The sequence below is a fragment of the Lichenostomus cassidix genome, chromosome Z, assembly GCF_008360975.1.
Source record: "Lichenostomus cassidix isolate B80296 chromosome Z, HeHo_3.0, whole genome shotgun sequence".
In the NCBI taxonomy this organism is placed as follows: domain Eukaryota; kingdom Metazoa; phylum Chordata; class Aves; order Passeriformes; family Meliphagidae; genus Lichenostomus; species Lichenostomus cassidix.
This window is the reverse complement of record NC_139511.1, coordinates 73,151,661-73,173,266: the sequence shown is the minus strand read 5'-3', so window position 1 is coordinate 73,173,266 and position 21,606 is coordinate 73,151,661. Positions and strand designations below refer to the sequence as shown.

The window sequence follows — 21,606 nt, the reverse complement described above, 5'->3', positions numbered from 1 at the left end:
ATTAGGTGGACTTTCCACTTAAAGTGTCTGTCTGGCAATTAAGTCTGGAAAAAGCATGACTGATGACCACACCTTCTGTGACTTAATGGGGAGTCTGAAGGCTGATCTTATTATCACACTGATACAGTCTGTGATAAAACAGAATTTAAGATACTCTCCAGAGATTTATTTGCCCATTAGGAAACTGCCAGGAGAAGGTTAAGGGAACTCGTAAGGTCAAAGCTGAACAGAGAAAAGTACTAAACACTTGGGATCCAGATGGGTAAAAACAGGAGGACATGATTTCCACTCTTGGCTCTTCTACTGACCTCTTCTATGGCCTTCACCAAGTCACTTTCTTCCTGTTTTTTCTAGTGTGAGTGGTCATCACCTTGTTGGGCCTTGCGGTGGCCCTGCAGATACTTGATGTAACAGCACTGTTCTTTGCCTCAGTGCTTCAAGTCCCTGCTGCCATCCACTGCTGGATGAGCATGTGGAAAAAGTGGTGTGGAGTGGAAGGAAGTACATACAGTCAGGAGGAAAGGGATGGTGATTAAGGCAGGGAGATGAAAGAGGCAGAATTTCTGTTCTCCTCCAAAAGGATCCTCATGGGTCCTCAGTGATTCCCTCACCTATTCTGTCTGCTTTAAAACATGACCTGCTGTAATATTTTACTTAAGCCCGGTGTTTAATGGACTGGAACTTATTGTAGAGCTCACTGTGCTGGCTTCAAACCTCCTGTTGGGTACCATTTTACTGACATTAGCTTGCCATAGCTTGTCAGTGATTTTAACTCTGCCGATGGGTTGAATGCCCCAGGATAGAGGAGCCGACTCTTCCGGTTTTGTACTTCACTTTAGCGTCCTTAAGTGTGCTAAAGAGGGGAGAGATAATTCAGCTAAATATGTTTTAGTACAAAGTGAAGGTTTTGATGACAAAAGAAGTGCTCTGCGTCTGGGCCAGTTTTGTCAGATTTATGGAGGAATTGTGAAAAATGGAAGCATTTCATTTCAGCATCTACAAAGTGAAAGTCTTGACTTTCACAGGCAGCGTGATTTGTTTAACTCGGCTTTTGCTGTGTTTTTGATTAAACAGACTCCTGGAATTTAGGAAAACATTTTGTTTCAGGCTGAGTGAGTCAATTTTTAACCTTTTGCAGTTCCAAAAACAAGTCCTGCTCACTCCTATCCTTTTTCTCCTGAAGAGCCTCCTCCGCTTCGCTCCGTGTCCTTCACAAGGGGGTCTTGCCAACTCCAGCCTGTCTCATCCATTAGAAAAACAAAGAGTCCCAGACTTCTCTTATCATCCTTCCACTTTGTCTTCCCTCTGTATCAGATAGAGTGTTGGGAGGCAATCACCCCCCACACCCCCATATACTACTTAGGTTTGTGTGGAAACTAAATAATTGTATATAAAAGCATTTGCTCTATGTCTTCAAGGAATCCTTTTGAAGTTGACTCTTTTGACCTTCAAGGCCCTGCATAATTTTTCCTTCTCCGTTTTCCTCCTCTTTGTTGTTCCTTGCACTCCTGTAATCTTCTCTCCTGCCTGCTTCCTCCACCTCCTCCCACCCTGCTCCATGACTCCAGTTATCTGCTCCCTGTGTTTGAAGCACTTGGTGGCTGGTGCAGCCAGCATCCTCCTCTGCCTCACAAGCCTTCACCTCTCTGCAAGGAACCTCTCCTGCCCACTCTGTTCTCTCCAGATGGTGTTTTACCTGTGCTCTTTCCACCCCTTGAATTGCTTTTTTTATCTCCCTCCCATTGGGAAATGTTCAATTAGGGGATGTGCCTTAATCTTCTGGCTGGCCAAGTGCAATACGTCCACCCACAGCTTCCAGCAGGGGATGAGCTCCCTTCCCTCTCTCTGGACAGAAGTAGATCTCCACCCTCCTGTGCTTTTAGCCTTGTAACTCTGTGAGCTTCCTGAGCTGAATCCACATTGTGTCCATCCCCACTGATTTCTCTGCTGGCCTCGTGGTCTCCCCATGGGGGGTTGTATGTTCCCACACTGCCCAGCACGCAGCAGGGTCCTGCATCCCCTGACCAGGCTCTGTGATTCACAGAGTTTGGAGTAATTCAATTAAAGAGGTTGGAGACAGTGGGGGGAAAAAACGAAAACGTTTAGGTAGTATGTAAGAACTGCTAGAGAGTCTCAGTTTTACAACTTCAGGGAATGGTTTCCTCTGTTTTGTCAGGAGTTGCAGCATCCCGGGGGTGAATAGGAGGACTCAGCTGACCTATCACAGAATGATAGAATGGTTTGGAAAGGATCTTTAAAGCTCATCTAGACCATACCCCTGCCATGGGCAGGGACCTTCCACTATCCCAAGTTGCTTCAAGCCCTGTCCAACCTGGCCTTGAACATTTTCAGGGATGGGGCAGCCACAGCTGCTCTGGAAAACCTGTGCCAGGACCTCACCACCCTCAGTGTAAAGAATTTCTTCCTTCTTTCTAGCTTCAATGGGACAAGCAGTCTTCTTTCTAAAGAGTAAATACAGCTCTGAATAAAGGATGTGTACACATGCACACACACATATTTCACAGAGATATTTAGCCATGGGAGTGCTGGTATTGGAGGGGAAGCAAAGCTCTCACCCTGCATTTATCTGGGCAAGGTTTTCCTGCTTATTCACCAGGTGGGAGGAATATGGATTTGCTCCTGGTGGAGGTAAATATTCACAGTGATTTCATGAGGACTTGCACTCCTCCTGCAGCAAACGTGTGAGCTGAGAAAGAGCAGCAATGGTTAGTTTTGTGAAGAACTGCTCTCCCTCCTCGTCAGGGTACAGAGTTCATTTTTCCACTGACGCATCCCTGACAAACACCCAATGAGAACTGGCATGGGCAGCCAAGTGATTGTGTTGTCACGGCAAAGACTAGTGAAAGAGGAGCAAGATTTATATCGTGGCTGCTCATGGGTTTGGAGAAAAATGGCCCAAAGCCAGGAGTCATGCAGGCACGGCTGATACTGTCTTCAGTCTTTTGCCAAGTGTGGGCTGGATGGTGGCTGATGTGAAATGGGCTGCAGAGTCCTGGTCCAAGTCTTGGTGGGCATGGTTCCACATTGCAGAAACCAGCCATGCAGTTGACACTTTCACTAACAGTCTTAGCAGAAAGATGAGTTGCTGAATTTGCCCCGAAGTTGAAAAAAAAAATTGAAACTCAAAAGAATTTTGCAGCAGGAGAAGTGTAACCTTCTACCAGGGAAGGAGATGACCCCAGAAAGCCCAGCACACATAGACAGGGCTGTGGTGATGGGTTTAATTTACTCAAGAGCAGTGAAGGTAGGGCTTTAGGTTGCTCTGTGGAGATATGCCTCAGGTGCAGGTTGCCTGCATACCTGTGGTTGTGTTATTTCATCTGCTCTGTGCCTTGGCTCCCTGTCTGCACAACTGGAGCATAGAGTCAGGGAATGGTTTTGGTGGAAAGGGCCTTTGAAAACTCCTGATCCAATTTCCCTCCTCTCAGTCAGGCTCAAGCCTTTGTGTGGTTGAGTTTTGAGCATCTCAAAGGATACAAAATCCCAGCATTTCTCTGGCTTCATGGTTCAAGGTTTGACCAGCCTCATACTAAAAATATGTTTTTCTTACTTCTGATAAACTTGCTTTGCTGAAACTTCTGCCCATGGCTTCTCGTGCTCTGAGAAGGGTCTGACTCCTTCTTCTCTGTAGTTTTGCATTAGGAAGGTAGATGAAAAAATGAGATTCCCCCGTCATGCCCTCTTCTCTGGGCTGAACAAACCTCACTCTTCTCACCGCAGTGCTCCAGCTCACTGACCATCTTGGTGCCTCCACAGTGGCAACATCTGCCTGGAGACCCCAAGCTGGACACAGTGCTCCAGCTGTGCTCTCACACGTGATGAACAGAAGGGAAGGCTCACTTCCCTTGACCTCTAGGCACCACTTTAGTTCATTCAGCTGAGTGTGTGCCCAGCCATTTTCACTGCAAGGACACAACATTGAGTCCTGGACACCTTGGTGGCCACCAGGTCTTTGTCTACAAGGTGTCTCTCTAGACAAGCACAGGTGGTAATTGCTTCCTCTGAGGTGGTATGGATGGGAAGTGCCAGGGTCTTGGCAGAGTTTGGCTGATTGTCCATAAAAATGCAGGCTCTGGAACGTTACACGGGGCAAGAGCTTGGCCATGTCATGTTCCTGTCTACACCAAGAACCAGCCAAGGCTCAAATGTATTCTTTGAAAGAGGGAAGCCTGCTAACTACAGAGAGGTGAGGTGGCTGTAGGAGCTGGAAAATGCTGTAGAAAGGCTGAGGACACACAGAAACACCTTTTTTTTTTTCATCTCAAGCTTGTTCAGAGGAGGTGCAGCTCATGTAGCCATTGTGGTTGCTGATTCAGTACCTGCCCTACAAATATAATAGGAAGATTTCTGTCTCCACCACTGCCCATCCATCACCTTTCACAAGCCTAGGAGCAAAAGGAGGAATAAGAGGAATAACAAGAAAATAAAGAAACATCGCAGCCAGAAAGCTATCCTCTGTGTTTCACAATTCTATAAATTATGCCCTTCCCTTCCTCTTTAATCGCCAGGCATATAAAATATGCTTGCAGCAGAATCATATCCTTCCATTAAAGTTTCAGAAGAGAAATACAGGTCCCATCTGCCTGTTTAGCAAAGCCAGACAGTGCACAACCGTTTCTTTTTTTTTCCCCTCAAAATCTACTTTATGGCAGGAGTTTCCTCTTTTAGGACTGGCTGTTTATTTCATTTTCTAATTTCAGCATGTGTTTCCACAAGCAGTCTCCTCTTTGTTCTCACAGGGGTCTTTCTCCAGTGCCTTCACACTCAAATGAACCTAAAGAGCAGAGGTGCAGTCTGCCCTTGGTGAAGGTCAAAGGAGAAAGAAGGGCTTTTAGGACTTGAGCAGGGTTCTTGGGGGTGAGTTTCTGCTCTGCAGAAAGGACAGACACTGTCTGAACAGCAGGAGTCGACAATAGTGAGAATTATTAAACTGGACCGTGGAGGTAACCATGTGCTTCACTGCCCATTGCTGCTTGCTCCCAAAGATAATAATATTTGTGTTGTTCTGGAGTCAGGATAGGCTTGAGATCTTAGGGATCTAAGATCCCTGCTTAATGGAGGAGTGGGTGTGGCATTGTGCCCTTTCATACAGGAGCTGTCCCCATGCACCCTCTGTGCAAAGGGCAGGGAGAGGAGGTAGCTTTGGGGTGAATGTCTGCGTGTAGGGTGGGGTGTAAGGGGGATGGGAACATCCAGGAGGACATCTGACACAACCTGTGTCTGGTTGGGCATGTGGACAGGGCTGACTTACAGCTTTGGGAAGCACTGATGGATGGGAAGGCACCACAGGCCCCATTTCTAGTTCAACCCAGTGGGACTCCATGGAATCACGCAATGGTTTGGGTTGGAAAAGGCCTTTAAAGGCCAAATAGTCCAACCCCATGCCATGGGCAGGGACACCTTCCACTATCCCAGAGGGCTCCAAGCCCTGTCCAGCCTGCCCTTGGACACTGCCAGGGATCCAGAGGCAGCCACAGCTTCTTTGGGCACCCTGTGCCAGGGCCTCACCACCCTCACAGCCAGGAATTCCTTCCCAATATCCCATCTCTCCCTGCCCTCTGGCACTGGGAAGCCATTCCCTGTGTCCTGTCCCTCTATGCCTTGTCCCCAGTCCCTCTGCAGCTCTCCTGGAGCCCCTTTAGGCCCTGGCAGGAGCTCTGAGCTCTCCCTGGAGCTTCTCTTGTCCAGCTGAACACCCCCAGCTCTCTCAGCCTGGCTCCAGAGCAGAGTTGCTCCATCCTCCTGATAATTTTTGTGGTATTCCCAATGCCTGCTCAGTGTCTCATCATGGCTTACAGGAGACACGTGCAAACTGGCTTGAATGATTATTTATAGCACTGCACCCTTAGAAGTCTCTCCTATCCAGCAGAAGGACATGTACCTCTTTTTTACCATAAAGCCTCATTTTTATTCAGTGGCATTCAGAGCAGAGTGGATCCAGAGGGCTGGGGCTGTGTGTCTGCTTTTTCCGTGCCTGGAGATTTACACCCGCACTCCTGCTGCCATTAAAAGTGCCCTGCTCCAAGTATAAATCAGACTGTGCTCTGGTAGATGCTTTATGTGTTTCCCAGAAGTCGTGTGCAATGGTAGGAAGGACCCACTGCAAATTTTGCCCTGGCTTTTGGGGGCTTTTTTGAATGCTGCGGGGGGAATACAGCCGCAGGAGGATTTATATTCCCTTTTCCTGAAGGCTTCATGATAGAAGAGGCTTTGCTTTATTTTTTTTTCACCACCTTGGGCAAGAAGCTTGGTTTGGTTTGATATAGGTTCAAATTTTATTTTTAAGCAAAATATGAGAAACACAGGAGAGGAAACCACACTCTGTTCCTTAAAATTAGTGGAAGAAAAGACAGGGCTACAAAAATATTCTCTGATGCACACACTTGATGAGCATGTACCTTGGTTAACACAGCATTGAGGGGCTCTGGATGTCCAACAGAATTGTACCTTTTCATCTAAAGGTGGTTTTTTTATAAGGATTCAGCACTTGGGCTTAAAATGTCCTGTAGTGCATCTCTGTGTGTAAAATCTGTGCAGCTCAGATTGGGCTCTGATTTTGCAGTACCATTTGGAAGAGGGAGCTGAAACCAAACCCATCTCAGACCACAGCCTTTCAGTGCTTACAGGGAGAATTTAAAAAGAGATGGAAGGCAACTTTTTACGTGGGCAGATAGTGATAGTACACGGGAGAATGCTTAAAACTTCCAGGGGCAGGATTAGATTGGACATTGGGAAGAAATTCTTGGTTAGGAGGGTGGCAAGACCCTGGCACAGGTAGCCCAGAGATCCCAGGCTGCCCCTGGATCCCTGACAGTGTCCCAGGCCAGGCTGAATGGGGCTTGGAGCAATCTGGGATGGTGGAAGGTGTCCCTGCCCATGGCAAGGGGTGGCACTGGATGAGCTTTAAAGGTCCCTTCCATCCCAACCATTTTGTAAGTCTCATGACCTATCTGAAGGAGCTTGTGTCCAAGGGCATAACTTAGGGAAAAGGGAAAAAAAAAGTTGTGGGTAATTTGCCTGTCCACCTCCCCTTAATCCTGTTCCTGTTACTCCTAACCAGGCTCTCTCCTGGATTATTTTTTAAGTTCTCCATGCTTTGCCTCCCCTGATTCAATGCTCAACCTTCAACAACCACTGAGGAAGACTCCAAATCTCCCTTTTCCACCCTCCACAAAATTTGGACCCACCAGCAACCACCTGGGCAGGGGGAGCAGCCCAGCTCTTAGCCACATCTGCGCTGCGTTGCACACACGCCCACAGCACCATTACCTTGTAATTAAATCTCTTTTTCCCCGACTGGAAAGATCCTGCTATAAACAAGGGTTTTCTCTAACCATAATTGCGCCCGGCGGAGGGCACAGCTCTGCCATAACTCGGGGCTTTGTTCTGAGAGTCCCTCTGCCTCTCCTCAGGTATGCCAACAATGCGAGCGGAACTCCCCGCGACCTGACATGAATCCCAGGGCAGGGTTTGCAAACACAGGCAGTGGTCAAAACGGGCTTAAGTGCCTTTATAAATATTTTGAAGTGCCGGCTTGGAAAAGGAAAGTCCCCGGCGTGCTGCGATGCTGGTGTTTCATCCAGAGCTGGTGTGTGGCTTTGAAGTGTGGTGTGAGCAAGCTGCTGGGCTCCTGCCCATCCCTGGGAAGGATTGAGGGAACAAATACACATATATATATGTGTGTGTGTGTTTAAAACTTTGCAAAACACAAAGGATTGTATCCACACCCCTTTTTGTTGTATGTCTTCATGGACAAACAGGGGGAAGAAATTACTGTGCTGCAAGGGGTGTTCTGTTCATGTGGTGGATGTGTGAAACAGCATAATGGGGGTTAGAGAGATCCAGAAATGGGAGGCAAGGTGGGTGAATGGAGAGGTAGATGCTTCCAAGTGTAGCCCCTTACCTGATGAATTTTCCTTCTCCTAGGGAGTAATTTTTCATTTATATTTTGTATTTAACCAGAGGCTGTCATATTTGTGCTGTGGAAGGAGATGCAAAGCACAGACGGTGCGACGGGGGAAAAATGGGGTGAAACACTGATGTTTTCCCACCCAGGACAAAAAGTAGGTCCTAGGATAGCGTGAGGGATTCCACATGTATGCTGGTGCTCTTCAGAACATTGCTCAACCACAAACACACACCCAGAGCATCCTCCAGTCCTTTGCTCAGGAGGTGAATCAAACCTGCACCCTGGAAAGAGTATGAAGAGGCAGCCATGTGCTCCCCATGCACGTGCAGTGCCCTTTTCCAGCCCACAGATCCTTGGGGTTGCTGTTATGTTAGATGTTTGCTTAGTTTCTTTTCTTTTTTCTTTTTTCTTCTTTTTTTCCCCTTTTCTTTTTTGGTGTAAGTGAGCAAGAGCAAAGCAGCTGCTCCGTAAGACACACTCTGGATAGGAGCTGAGAGCTAAAACATTCATAGGTAAGGATATTACTGACCAGTTTGGGTTGGAAATGTCCTTAAAGATGATCTGATTCCAACCCCTGCCATGGGCAGGGACACCTTCCACTATCTCAGGCTGCCCCAGTCCTCATCCAGCCTGGCCTTGGACACTGCCAGGGATCCAGGGGCAGCCACAGCTGCTCTGGGAAACCTGTGCCAGAGCCTCACCACCCTCATGGGAAAGGATTCCTTTCCAATATCCCATCTCTCCCTGCCCTCTGGCACTGGGAAGCCATTCCCTGTCCCTCCATGCCTTGTCCCCAGTCCCTCTGCAGCTCTCCTGGAACTCCTTTAGGCACTGGAAAGGTCTTTAAGGTCTCCCTGAAGCTTCTCTTCTTTAGGCTGAACATCCCCAGCTCTCTCAGTCTGTCTCAATGTGTCACAATGCACTGCAAGGTTGATCTGTAACAACCTCTAGGTTTCTCTGGAAGCTGTAGCACTTTAACTGGACCAGCCTTGTTAGACTTGGGCCATTTCCCCCTAAGGAGAGGCAATCAGAGCTGTACAGATGTTGCCTTCTACATCCAGCTGTGCCAATGGAAAATATGCCTCTCTTCTGGAGTTTGCTGCTGGAACCATACTCCAGGAACACCAGCCAAGTTCTCTTCACCCAGCTGCCCATAGCAGTTGGACAGAACCTGATTTCTGCTTTTTCTGAGCAGAAATTGGGATTTTCTTCACATCTCAAAGGCTGAGCTTTTTTGAGCAGTTACCTCTGGCCTGGTAGTGGATGGGAAGCTGGGGTTCCTTTCTTATGGTTCTGGCACACCTTGGATCAGAAGGAATCAGCTGTCCTCAGTTTTGAAGTGTTGCATAGGGGGTGTATCTGTGAAAGGGGATTAGCCACCTTGATTAAACATGCTTTTGCAGTGGTGTAGCTGTCTTTGTTCTGCACTTCCATATCCCATCCCTGGAAATGTTCCAGGCCAGGCTGGATGGGGCTAGGAGCAACCTGGTCTGGTGGAAGGTGTTCCTGCTCATGGCAGGGCCTTGGAACAGGATGGGCTTTAAGTTCCTTTCCAACCCACACCATTCTAGGATTTGTGATCTTCTTAGAGGCTCCAGAACAGCATCAGTTAAATCACTGGAGTCAATCCAGAATTACACCAGGATAAATAAGAATACATTTTACCCAGCAAAGCCCAAATACAGTGTAATTCAGTCTCAGCAAGGCCAAGTTGAAGCTGTAGGCAGTGCCCTGTAATTCCAAGACTCCTTTGGACATCCCCTTTGAGTTGAAGCATTTGAGCAGCTTCCCTCTTCCCTTAAAGCTGTTTCCTTGTAAAGCTTCTGTGAACTTGTGCATGTGTCGATGTTATGGTTATCACACATGTAATTTCATCTGACATTGTAATGACAGCATGGGGAGTTCCAAATGTAACAGTAAATATAGTTGTTAGGGGAAAAAAAAATACCAACATCCTAGCCCATCATCCTGAATGCCTCTTCACGTCATGGGAGGGATGAAGACAGACTCCAAACACCATCAGCATTTCTGGGTTCCAGTTGGAAACTGCCTGGAGTTCAGGATAGGCCAACACAAACAGGCGAGACTGTCTCTCTGCATGTCAGGGCTGCATTTTCTCCTCCTTTTCCCTTTTTTTTGTTTGTTTTGGAAGGGTCACCCCTCTAAAGAAGGAAGAGTCTGGGGGTTCCTGCGGCTTGCTTGGGGTGTTTTATAGCCTGTGGCATGATGGCCCCCAGATCCTGCACTCACCCTTGGCCGAGAGCTGAGTCCTGACTCGACCCCTGGTTATTTTTGAGTGCTGTCGGCTTGCGATGCTGCATTGAAGGGTCATTTGCCAATTCCATTATAAGCCTCATTTACAACTCAGCTGGTTTAAATCAGATCAGACTGTGAGCTGGCATGTGCAAAGAGTCAGCTGGGACGTAGGACTTGCCTGCTGAGGGACCTGATCCCGCAGACCCCTTCCTTGCTTGCAGAAGCATCGGCTGAAAAAAATTAATCCCATTGATTTTCAATATTATTCTTTTCCACGCGTTTGAGCGAAACATCTAAGCAGTGGATATTTTTCTTTTCCTTCTTCCAGGGAGAGTTCAAATGTTTTTTTTCTGTTGGTCCTCGACCAGCTTTGACTATATTTACCAAGCTGGGCATGGGTGGGCCCCGCCAGATCGCACGGATTGCTCAGTCGGGTGAGGCTCTGCAGGATCTGAGCACTCGGCTGCTGTTTAGCTTGCAACCAGGCTGGCAGAGAAACAGGGGACTTTGCACACACAGAAGGAGCTGAGATACAAATGAAATCTGAATCTGACCCCAGATCTTCAGTTAAATTGCTCTGTAACCTTGAGAGCTGGATTAAATCATCCCTGGAAGACAGGGAGTTGCCTCTGGATATTTGGTGCTTGGGCCACGCTATAAGGTTATGCCCATATATTACCTATGGTCTTCAGAGAGCTCATTAGATGGTTGGTTTACATATAAAAAGTCTGGATGAAAGTCTTATCCCCCTTCCCTGACAATCCTGTGCTGAAACCTGGCAGCATTTCCACTAGAAATGCCCAGCACAAGAGTTAGAGATGTGATGCATCTCAGTGGGGCTTCAGCATGGTCAGGACAATGTTGGCTTGCAGAAAAAAATGGTCACAGGACCACAGAATCATCAGATGGCTTGGGTTGGAAGTGACTTTTGAAAGTCATCGGGTTCCAGGCTGCTGCCATGGGGGCAGGGGACACATTTCACTGTCCCATGTTGCTCCAAGCCCTGTCCAACCTGACCTGGAACACTTCAGGGATGGGGCAGCCCCAGCTTTTCTGTGCAACCTGTGCCAGTGTTTTACCACCCTCATAGTAAAGAATTTCCTCCTCCTAATTAGTCTGAATCTCCACACTTTTAGTTTAAAGCCATCACCTCTTGTTTCCATGGATGGAGCATCCATGAAGCTCCTCTTCAGGGCAGCAAAGGATGGGAAGATGCAATATTCACCCACTGTGCCCAACTCCCCTCTATGATGGGGCAGGGGCTGTAGGTGACTCAAAGGAGGCACTCATGGGTAATATCTCTTTGGTCTCTTCTCTGAACCAGGGTCTGGAATTTTCATCCTGCATTGGGTTTGACTGTGACAGCACCATACAAACCCAGGACTATCTTTCTGCCCATGGTTAAAATAATGGGGTGGTGGTGCTGGAGGGGCCGTGTCTTTGCAGGCTGGATTGCCATTGCAGAACCAGATGCTCTGCAGAGGCATCTCTCATGAATACATCTCTCCAAAAGCCACCTCGTGTCTGTGTGGGAGCTCTTCTGGCCCGGCCATAGCATGGGAACTGGTGTGTTTAGATTTCCAGGACTGAAATGGCAATTACAAACCAATGAGGCTGCAAGGGCTCTCATGAGAGTCGAGCAGGAATAGAATATTTTGAGTTATGCTAGAGTTAAATAGACCAATCTGAGGTACCTCTCTCCTAAATACCTGTGGGATTATGAGTCTAATGAACAGCAACACGGTGTCAGCAGTGCAGGGCACAGCGGGAGCCGAAAGGAGAGGAGCTTGTGTTATGGAGCTTGGCCCAAGGCAAGCAGGGCTTTAGAGACGTGGTGAGCTGCTGAGGTTGTCCTCATGTCCTCATGAGGTTGTCCTCCAGATAGGACAAGGCTCCTGCCTCTGCTTTGGTGTGAGTTTGCAGATGGCTCAGGCCTGGCTGCGTCTTGGCCAACGCATGGTGATGGCTGGGTGCTCCTCCTGGAGGGATGATACAGGGAGACAGAAACAGAGACCTGCAAGAACCCCCCCAAATCGGGATGTGTGCCCCTGGGGATGCCTAGTGATGCTGCCAGGGAGCCTGGGCAGGGTCTGGAAGAGCAGTCCTGCCTGGGCAGGGGATGGGGCGCAGCTGCTGCCAATGCCACCGCCGAGCTGAGCTTCCCACCCCACCGCTGCTGGAGCCTGCCTGTACCTGCTCCCAAGCCGATATTAAGCCTGCTCAAACACTGCACCGCCTTCTCCTCACATTGTTTTCTGTACCCCACACCCAGCACCAAAATAGCGATAACCCCCCTTCCCCACCCTCCCGCGGTGACTCAGGCTGGCGAGCAGGCACACATCTGCTTCTGATTTAATGTGCGAGCGCTCTGACCCTTTTATTTTTATTCCCAAAGTCCTCCTGTCAGTGGCTTTCTCTCTGGGGGCGAGGAGGGAGAAGAGAAGGGGAAGCTGGATCCCCATCCTTTGCGCTCTGCCTTTTTGGAGCCCTCAAAAAATGTATTTTATTTTGGAGCCGTGTTTTCATGCAGGCTGGTGACAGCCTCACCCGGATCCGTGTCCAAGTCCCTCGCAATCCTGTCCACTCCGGAGGGACGCCAGCCAAACCAGTTTTCCATGGTTAAGCTGGGCACATTTTTCCGCCGTGGTTGGTTGGTTGTTTTTTTCTTTTCTTTTTTTTTTTTTTTTGTCAGGAAGCAAACCCACCCAGTGTGTGCAGGCCATTCAATAGGAGCCTTTTTTTAATTTCTTTTCCTTTTTCTGGGCCTGAAGAAGAACAGGACGAGAGAGAGTAAAGGGACTGGCCTGTTCTCCCAGGAGAGTTCAGAATTGAAGGAAATGGCTTTTTGGGCTATTTTTAAGGCCATGCTGGAAGGAGGTACCTACCACTGATGTGCTCATTGGATTGTAATGTGTGTCCATGAGGATGTATCACATATATATATATATATATATATAACCTACTTGACTCTCTATAGCAGGGTCTGGGCATAAGGGGAAGGTGTTGGAGGAGAGTGGCTACAGACACATGGGCAGAAATGCCACCAGAAATGTCACATCTCTCATGGACCCTCATCTATCTCATGCCAGAGCTGCTGGTGTGACCAGCCACCTGACGTTCAGCCAGACCCTGGCATGAGCATATCTCTGGTGGGGCTTTTCCTCTTGCTCTCTTTTTTCCCTCGTTTTGGTGGCGTGGGAGGGGGAGCGCGTCACTTGAAGTGTGAATGAGTTTCCATGAGAGTGGGGTGGTTGCAGAGGATGCCTGGAAACTCTCCTGTTTCACTTAACATATTCCCCCCTCCCACACATGTTTCAAATGTGTGCATGTAGATATTTGGGGGGGAGATACTCACCCAGGATCATTGCTTGTACCAGGAACAGCGTATTGAGCATGGCCAGGAGAGCATCAAGGCTACACAGAGCTGTGTAGACAGGGTTCACTAAGGGTTTCAAGAAAAAAAACTGGATATTGAGCATCTTCAGCTTTACAGCATCTTCTGAAGCCACAGCAGAGAGGAGCAGCAGGGAGCTGATGCCCAGAGCACCATCTCTTCAAGCTCCAGACCTCCAAGGAAATGCTTGAATGAGGGGCACAAGGCTGCTAGAAAAGACTGCAGTCAGACATGACCACCCTATGAGGTCTCCTCTCTTGTACCTGCCTGGACGCAGTGGTTAATTAATTTGCCCCTGCTCTGTGTGTGGATGAAGCCCTCAAAACACCATCTGGAGCCAGGCGGTGCCTTTGATGTAGCTCCACTAATTGTTTATGTTTATTTGACCATTTATCACCAGGATCCCCCTTTGCCAAGACCTGCTCAGCACATCAGATGGCATTTGTCATGTAGCATGCAGACTTCATCATGCTGCCACCCAGAAGTGACCTGGAGCTCCTGATTTTGGAGCTTTTTATAAATTCTGAAAATGGGAAGTGTGCTGGGCAATTTAAGGAAGCCAGGAAAAGGAAACCAAAGTGAAAACGTGGCCCTTCAATTATAGGAGGCACTGAACTCTATTCTGGCCCTGCCAAGGCTCCTGTTGGCATTTATCTGGGGGCTGAGAACTGGTTCCAAGGAAATGGGAGGGGCATGGGACTTAGTCCTGGTGATGTGATCATAGAATCACAGAATGGTTTGGATTGGAAGAGACCTTAAAGATCAGGTAGTTCCAACCCCTTGCCATGACCTTAACCTGTTCATCATCACGTGCCACTGAAGATCTCAACTTGAGCCACAAGTCCCTCCCCAGAGAGGAACTGAGGCCAGAAAATATGGCGTTAAATGGACCAGGGTTAGGTTTTGGTGGTCATGGAGCAGCAGCAAATTCCCATCACAGCCAGTAGCACCCAACTGCTCAGCTCGCTGAGGGATGATTTGCTTGCAGTTTGCAATTTTGCCAGATCGTATCTGTATGTAAATGAAGTTGATGAAGTACAGAGTGCTTCATGTAGGCTCTGGGTAGCTGGAGTTAACCTGCAGGGATGGATTTGTTGACTGATGTATATTTGCTGTGATGTGAAAGAAGTCTTTAAAAATTTCCTGGGATGGATTCACAAAGGGCACAGGAGATGCTTCGGCCTCCATGCCCTGGTGAGCGAATGAGTGGCACCTGTCACCACCTGTACCTTCCTGAGCAAATAGTCCTGGTGCTTGCCAAGTGATGTTGTACCAGAGATATCCAGCAGATCTCCAGCACTGATGTGCCTGAGATCTGCTTGCCTGGCTAAACTCCTGCGTGGATTTTGGAAACAGGGAAGAGAAGGGGTTTTTGTTGGGATTGTTGGAAACTGTGGAGTGGTTTTAGAGCACCTTTTATTCTGGATTCTCTGATAGGACTTCAGTGCATATGCCTTTTTTGTGGCCTGCTTATAGGAAACAAATAGTTCAAGATGAGAAAAAGGTCAGTTTTATTTAGTATGTGCAAATGTAAATAGTTCATATGGGCTCAGTTTGCCAGCCAGATGTTGGTAAGGATGAATCCTTGTATGCCCAAGGATTTTGTTCAGAGATTAGTATGAATACTGAGAAGTCCAGTAAGTGATGAAGAAATACCAGGGTGAAGGTCACCCCTGTGATCTCACTCCCTGAAGCCTAACCACTTTAATTATGTGATCAAGCCATGCTCGACTTCTGGGCTCTTCTATTTCATGCATCCTGTGGAGGGCTGGGCTCCTTGGCCGCCCCTCTCCTCCCCATCAGTGGGAGGTCTCCATCTGTGTCTGCATTTCGGAGGCCCTGGCTGTGGCTCTGGGCATCTCACAGAGCAGGCCTTTAAGCTGTGCTGACCCATTCCATGTACAGACCTGCTCCCTTGCCAGGAGATGTGTGGGGTGATGCCACCTCTGCAGCCACCCATGGGGCTTCCTCCCCATGCTTCCAAGGAGAATGCTACCTTCTGTGCATCCTTCCTTGCCAGAGCATCACTTTGGAAACCTCTGCCCTTTTCTGCTCTGCCCAGATCCGAGCAAAATCTGTGAGTGATTTTGCTCAACCCCATGTCTCCCAGACTGGTCCCAGTTACTGGAGGGTGGGGCAGGTGTCCAGCCCAGCAGTAAAACCCTGGTGCTGTTGCTGTGAGGTGATTCCTTCCCACAGAACTACCTTTGGGTCTGCAGAGTGCATGGTGTCCTGCAGAACCCCGGGGATTTCCTTGTGAGGGAGGCAGCAGTTGGTGTCGCCACGTTTTCCTCATCATTTCAGGTATCCCTGGGAAGTGATTGAAAGGCAGGGAGCTCTCTGCCCCACCTTCCTGCTGGAGGGCAGAAACGCTTGCTGCTGGGGTGGGTGGTTTAATAACATGTTCTTCTGGAGACAAGATGTTCAGAGGGGAGGTGTGCCCCTATGTTAAGGAATAAATATTAAGGGAATATTTGCCTTTTTTAGGTTTTATGCCTTCCTTTTTTTTTTTTTTTTTAATGAACAAATAATCCCACCCCTCTGCCTGCCTTCAAATAGGCATTTAGGGATCCCAGTTCCTTCTTTGTCTTCCAAATTCGAGTGAAGTGCTTGGCCAAGGCAGTGATGATGGCTGGCTCGAGTGGAGTGTCAATGTGGGTGGCTTTGCTCAGGAACATTTGCACAAGGAACTTGCTCAAGGTCGTGGAGCAGTTGGTGGATGCAGGAACAGAGCTTCAGCATCCATGTGCTGCCAAAACAGAGTCCTAGACTGGTTTGGGTTTGAAGAAACCATCTTGTCCAAGCCCTCTGCCTTGGGCAGGAACACCTTCCACTCTCCCGCATCGCTCCAAGCCCTGTCCAGCCTGGCCTTGGACACTGCCAGGGATCCAGGGGCAGCCACAGCTTCTCTGGGAAACCTGTGCCAGTGTTTTTCCACCAAGTAACAGGAGCAGGAGTAATCAATCACTGGCCAGCGAATCCCATTGAAAGTAGCTGCAATATTTTGACAGATTACAGTGATCTCACATGCACATCTTAATTGCCTCATTATGAAGAGGCACAAATAAAACTGGGGGAAAAAATAACCGAGATATATTTATGAGCTGATGGATGTAGCAGGCAGGTCTGCACAGACAGGACCATGGGTGGATGCAGAGGAGAGCAGCCAGCCCACCCTGGCTGCTGCCTCCACTCCTGCAGCCTGGAGCAGGGATTGGGAAAGAGGTGCAGGTAGCAAAGCAGCAGAGCCAAAGCATCTGAGCCTCAGGGTGCTGAGTGCCCCGGGCCGGGGAGGTGGTGGTAGAAAATAAATCAGGGTGAGGAAAGGTGTTGAGATCTCCTACTGACTCTCCCACCCCTGGCAGTGTCCAAGGCCAGGTTGGACAGGGCTTGGAGCAACCTGGGATAGTGGAAGGTGTCCCTGCCCATGGCAGGGGGTGGAAGGAGATGAGCTTGAAGCTTCCTTCCAGCCCAAACCATTCTGAGATTCATTCTGTGGTTCTCTGACTCCCTCTCCTGACAGGGTCAGCAGCTTGGGGTGGCCTGGCATGCCCAGTACCCCAAAGCCTGGTTCTGATACCTCTGGGATGCTTTGCTGGGTGGTCTCATGCTTCAGGGGTAAAGCTGGGATCCTTTTTTATGTCAGCAGGGACCTTGGGATGCTTGGGAGGGGGAGCAGCAGCTGGCAGGGGTGGGGGAGAAGTGATCAGGGATGTTCAACCCCAAGCTTTGCTCCTGGCCTTGCACCCTGAATCCCTCTCCAGCACGGGCTGGGTGAAGGGAAGAACTGGAGACACCTTGTTTTGCCTGGAAAAATGACATTTTGACACCAGGAGCAGGCAGAGATCAGCCAGAGCCTCAGGCTCCTTCCTCTGCTGTGCTGAATGCAGAATGAGCCTGGCTTGGGGGGGCAGCTGCTTTGCATGCCCTGCTTGCCCCGGGGCACCCCCATGTCTTTGGGGGAGAACTTCCACAGACAGGGGCTGTAGGCACACCAAAAAGAAACCCAGTCAGGAGCCAGCACTTTCCTGAGGGAAAATTGTAGCAAAGAGAAGGCCAAGCAATGCACATTTTAAAGGGAGATGCTCAGAAAATCTCGATACAAACATCAAAATATAAAATAAAAACGCATAAAATATGAATGTATACAATATTAATGCAAAATTATAAATATCTAAAATACACAAATAATAAAATATTAATGTACTGGAGTATTAATATATTAAAATATTAGAGTATTAAAATATTGAAACGCTGCATGTTACAGCAATTATGTTACATGCCAACATACAATTAAAAGCTGAATTTGCCATCTCCCAGCCAAGACTCAGGCTGGGAAGCACTGTCCCCATGGATGCAGTGGATGGGAAGGCGACACCATTGCCACCCCTACGAATGAATACAGGCAATACAAGTTTGCTTTATCTATTTTCTACGCATATATCTTTATAATCTATTGAGTGTGCTTCTGGTTTTTACTTACCATGGTGCTAAAACCAGCATTTCACCTCTCTCTTTGATATTTCAGTTTCACGTTGCTGATTTGGAGATGCTGAGATCCTTCAGTATTGTGCTGAAGGAGGTTGGAGAAAAAATATATTATTTAAAATATTAAAATAGAAGGGGTTTTTGAGCAGCAGAGTGCCTGGATGAGCTTTGAGTCACCCAGAGAGTGCACATTTCAGATGGCTTATGATATTACTGTAGTCCCTGGCTTGTATCTGGGGTTTTTAATCTGAAAAAGGGACAAAGCTTAGCTCCCTCAACCCCTCTTTTCTTCCTGTTGCAGCTTCAGGTGTCTAAATCTGTTGGCAGAACGTGGGGGGAAGTGGTCCAGTATCCCATCATCATTTTTTTATAAGTAGGGCTTTTCTTGGCAAAAAAAGTAATGAATGAGTTTTAAGCATGACCATAAATGCAATGTTTCACAACGTCATTTGCAGAATACGTTTATTTTAGGTGTCCCTCCACCCTTTCCACCATCTCCCTCCAGTTTATTTTAACAATGCTGTAATTTTCTATTACAAAAAAAGGGATTTTTCTGTTTAACTCCATGTCGTCTGCTCAGCATTTGCATGTGTGTGTGTATGTGTGTGCATGCACTGGTGACATTTGTCACCATCAGATGCTATTTTTAAGCCTGTTATTATTGAGGACCCCACCCTTGGCTTGGGGAGGGGAAGGGGGGAGCGCAGGGGGAGGGAGAGGAGGGAGGAGAAGGAAGGAAAACGTCAGCCTCAGCACACTTCCAGCCTCTGGCCATCAACCTCCCCGGGGGCATGGGAACCATAAGGTCATTTCTCAAGCTCGCTGAGCTCCAGAGCTGTCAAACCACCCTGCGAGTTTAAAAAATGCAAATGTATGCAAATGAATGGGCTGTTTCTCTCCCTCTCCCCCCTCACCCCCAGTTTAAATGACATGAATCACCTTCAATTTTGCCAGCATCCTGTAAAGTTATCAGCTTGCCTAAACGCTGCAGTTAACAGAACCACATCTCAGGAGGGCCAGGGAGGGATAAGAAAGAAAAAATGGCTAATTACCACAAAAAAACAACTATAATTTTTAATATATTTTATACATATAAATGATATGTAACTATATATATAATCACACCCCAATCTCCCAATTCTAATTTTTCTTGCTGTCAAGTGAATAATCCACTAATTAGGGAGAATGAGGCTTAGTGTCCAGAAAAAACCCTCTATAAAAAAATTTCTCTGAGTAGTCTAATATTCTGCTGTTCTGATTTTTGGCACTTAGGGTGATCTGGCAGTGAAAGATCAAAATAGGAGGACACGTTCCTTCATGCAAGGAGCTCCTTTAACACTCAGGCTCCTTCCAAACAAAAATAAACGAGTGGATGATAAAAACAGCAATAGAAATTTAATTGCTCATGCTTATTATTCGGGATACAAAGCCCTAGAAAGGAAGCTGTCTTTTCCTCCCTGGCTCAGGGGTTATTTATTATCCTACACTCCACTTGGAGAAGGTATTGGATTTACTGTCATTTATCGGTGATTTTCAAGGAGGATTTGATACGGAGCTGGTTGGGATTGCAGAGGAGCGTTGCTGGTTAACATGGTTAAGCACAGCACACTGTAATGAATCAATTTGTTTCAGACAACAGACGTAATTAGCGTGGAGGTAATGGGCACACCGCGGGATGCGGGGCTGGAGCACCCTCCCTCCGCTGAAAATACCAGTGGCTGGAGCTGAGTGTGATTCCTGGCTCCTCTCCCCAGCTCTGGGCATGGGGAGGTGGCTGGAGAGCCTCCTGTGAGCCTCCGGTGACCAGGGGCAGCTGTCCCCCATCCCTGCTGCTCCCAGCAGCCCTGTGGTCATCACCTCCCTCTAGGCTGCACCATCCTCCCGAGACCTTCACTCTGTGGCTCCCACACGCCCGTTTTTGGCAGTGCTGGATAGGTGTGGGGGAGAAACCTGCAAGGTCTCCCTGGGGAGGGAGGAAAAGGGAGACAGCTTTCCTTTTCCCACGGGAACGTTTCCTGCAGAGTCTGATCCCCTCTACAGGCCCCCCAGGCTTCCCCAAGGGTTGCTGTCTTGCTGGCCAAGGGGAAGCACAGGTTTTCATGGACAGCCTCCGTCAGACCAGGCTCTTTCCAGTCCTGAGGCAGCTGAAGGAAACCTGGTCCCCACTGGTGGTTTAGGAGGAGGTTTGGAATCAGCACAGCCAGGAATTGAGCAGGACATGGCAATGGATTCAGGGAGAGATGCAGAGGTGGTGTGGGGTGGAACTGGGAACCTGACAGAGCTGCAGAGGGTGAGATTGGGAAGCTGCCTGATGGTGTCAGCCTTGCGAAAGGGATGGAGTGGGGCTGCAGTTTTACTTTCATGTGCCCTGAGTTCTCCTGGAGATTAACTGCTCTGTCCCTCGGCTGTGAACCGAGTGTCTACCTGCAGTAGGGCCGGGGCTGGTAGAGGTGACACTGCATGAACACATGCTCTGTGTCCTGGGGGTTTCCAAGGGTTAGTGTATTCAAAGTTATTCTGTCTGTTTGATGTATTCTGTCTGTGAGGGGATTAATGTATTCGTCGCCTGCTGGAGGAAATCGCTTTCCTTTCCTGGGATTTCTCATGTGGAAGGGCTGCTGGAGCCATGTGAAAGAGGAAACATCTTACACATTAAAAAATGGCAAAAAAAAAAGGCAAAAAAAAAAAAAAAAGGCCAAAAAATAATCAGGTTTTCCTCTTGGGTGTGGGCTTTTTGCTTCCGAGTTTTCCTTTGAAGCTAGAGCTGTTCTAGCAGGGGAAGATGTCTGCCAGATGCACAGGGCATTTTGATACCATGCTGACAAGTCCAAGCAGGATTGGGAATAGAGGAAGCTCAGGTCATGGGAAGAAATAGCAGACAGTGATCTGTGTCTGGCCAGGTCCTTGCTACCTCGTTGTCTTCCAGTGAGTGTTTAGGTACACTGTGACACAAATCCTTGCTTGCCTCCCCATTCCCAGGCCAATCAGGAAGACATTCCCATGTAAGGTGACATGTCTTAGCTTCCAGGCATGAAGTAGCAGAACTGAAGATCCATAAGGATCACTCTCCTGCTGCAGCAGGAAGCCATAACCCTCCTATCTGGCATGTCCAGTTGTAACAGTCCCGAAAACAGCCGTGTAGGTGAGATGGGCTCCTCTTGTTTAAGCAGTGTAGGTGCTGCTCTCGGCAGTGTGAAGTAATGCAGCATTACACTTTCCCCACATAGCTCCTGGCAGGGCAAATCAAGCATGTGCCTGGAACAATGCTGGCTCCAGGAGGATGTGGAAGAAACATGATGGGGAGGGAGTCATTGCACAAGGTTCCTGGGGGAGCAGTGTGAAAGGGAAGAGGGAGCTTGTGGTGGTTGTGAAAAGGTGAACAGGGATGTTCACCGAGAAGGATGAGGACAAAGAAGGAGATGGAGAAAGGTGGAGGGAAGCAGAGGTTCTGTCACAGAGGATCTGGAAGGAGCTGAAGGTGGCCTAGAGATGCAGTGCAAGCAGGAGGTGATGACAGGTGAGGTAGAGGAGAGAAGGA

General features: G+C 48.4%; 1 protein-coding gene across 2 annotated transcripts in view; it reads left to right on the top strand.

The window, feature by feature from the left end:
- ZBTB7C (zinc finger and BTB domain containing 7C) overlaps window positions 1-21,606 on the top strand; it is a 133,569-nt gene that overhangs the window by 98,786 nt on the left and 13,177 nt on the right. The gene's annotated exons all lie outside the window — the stretch shown is intronic.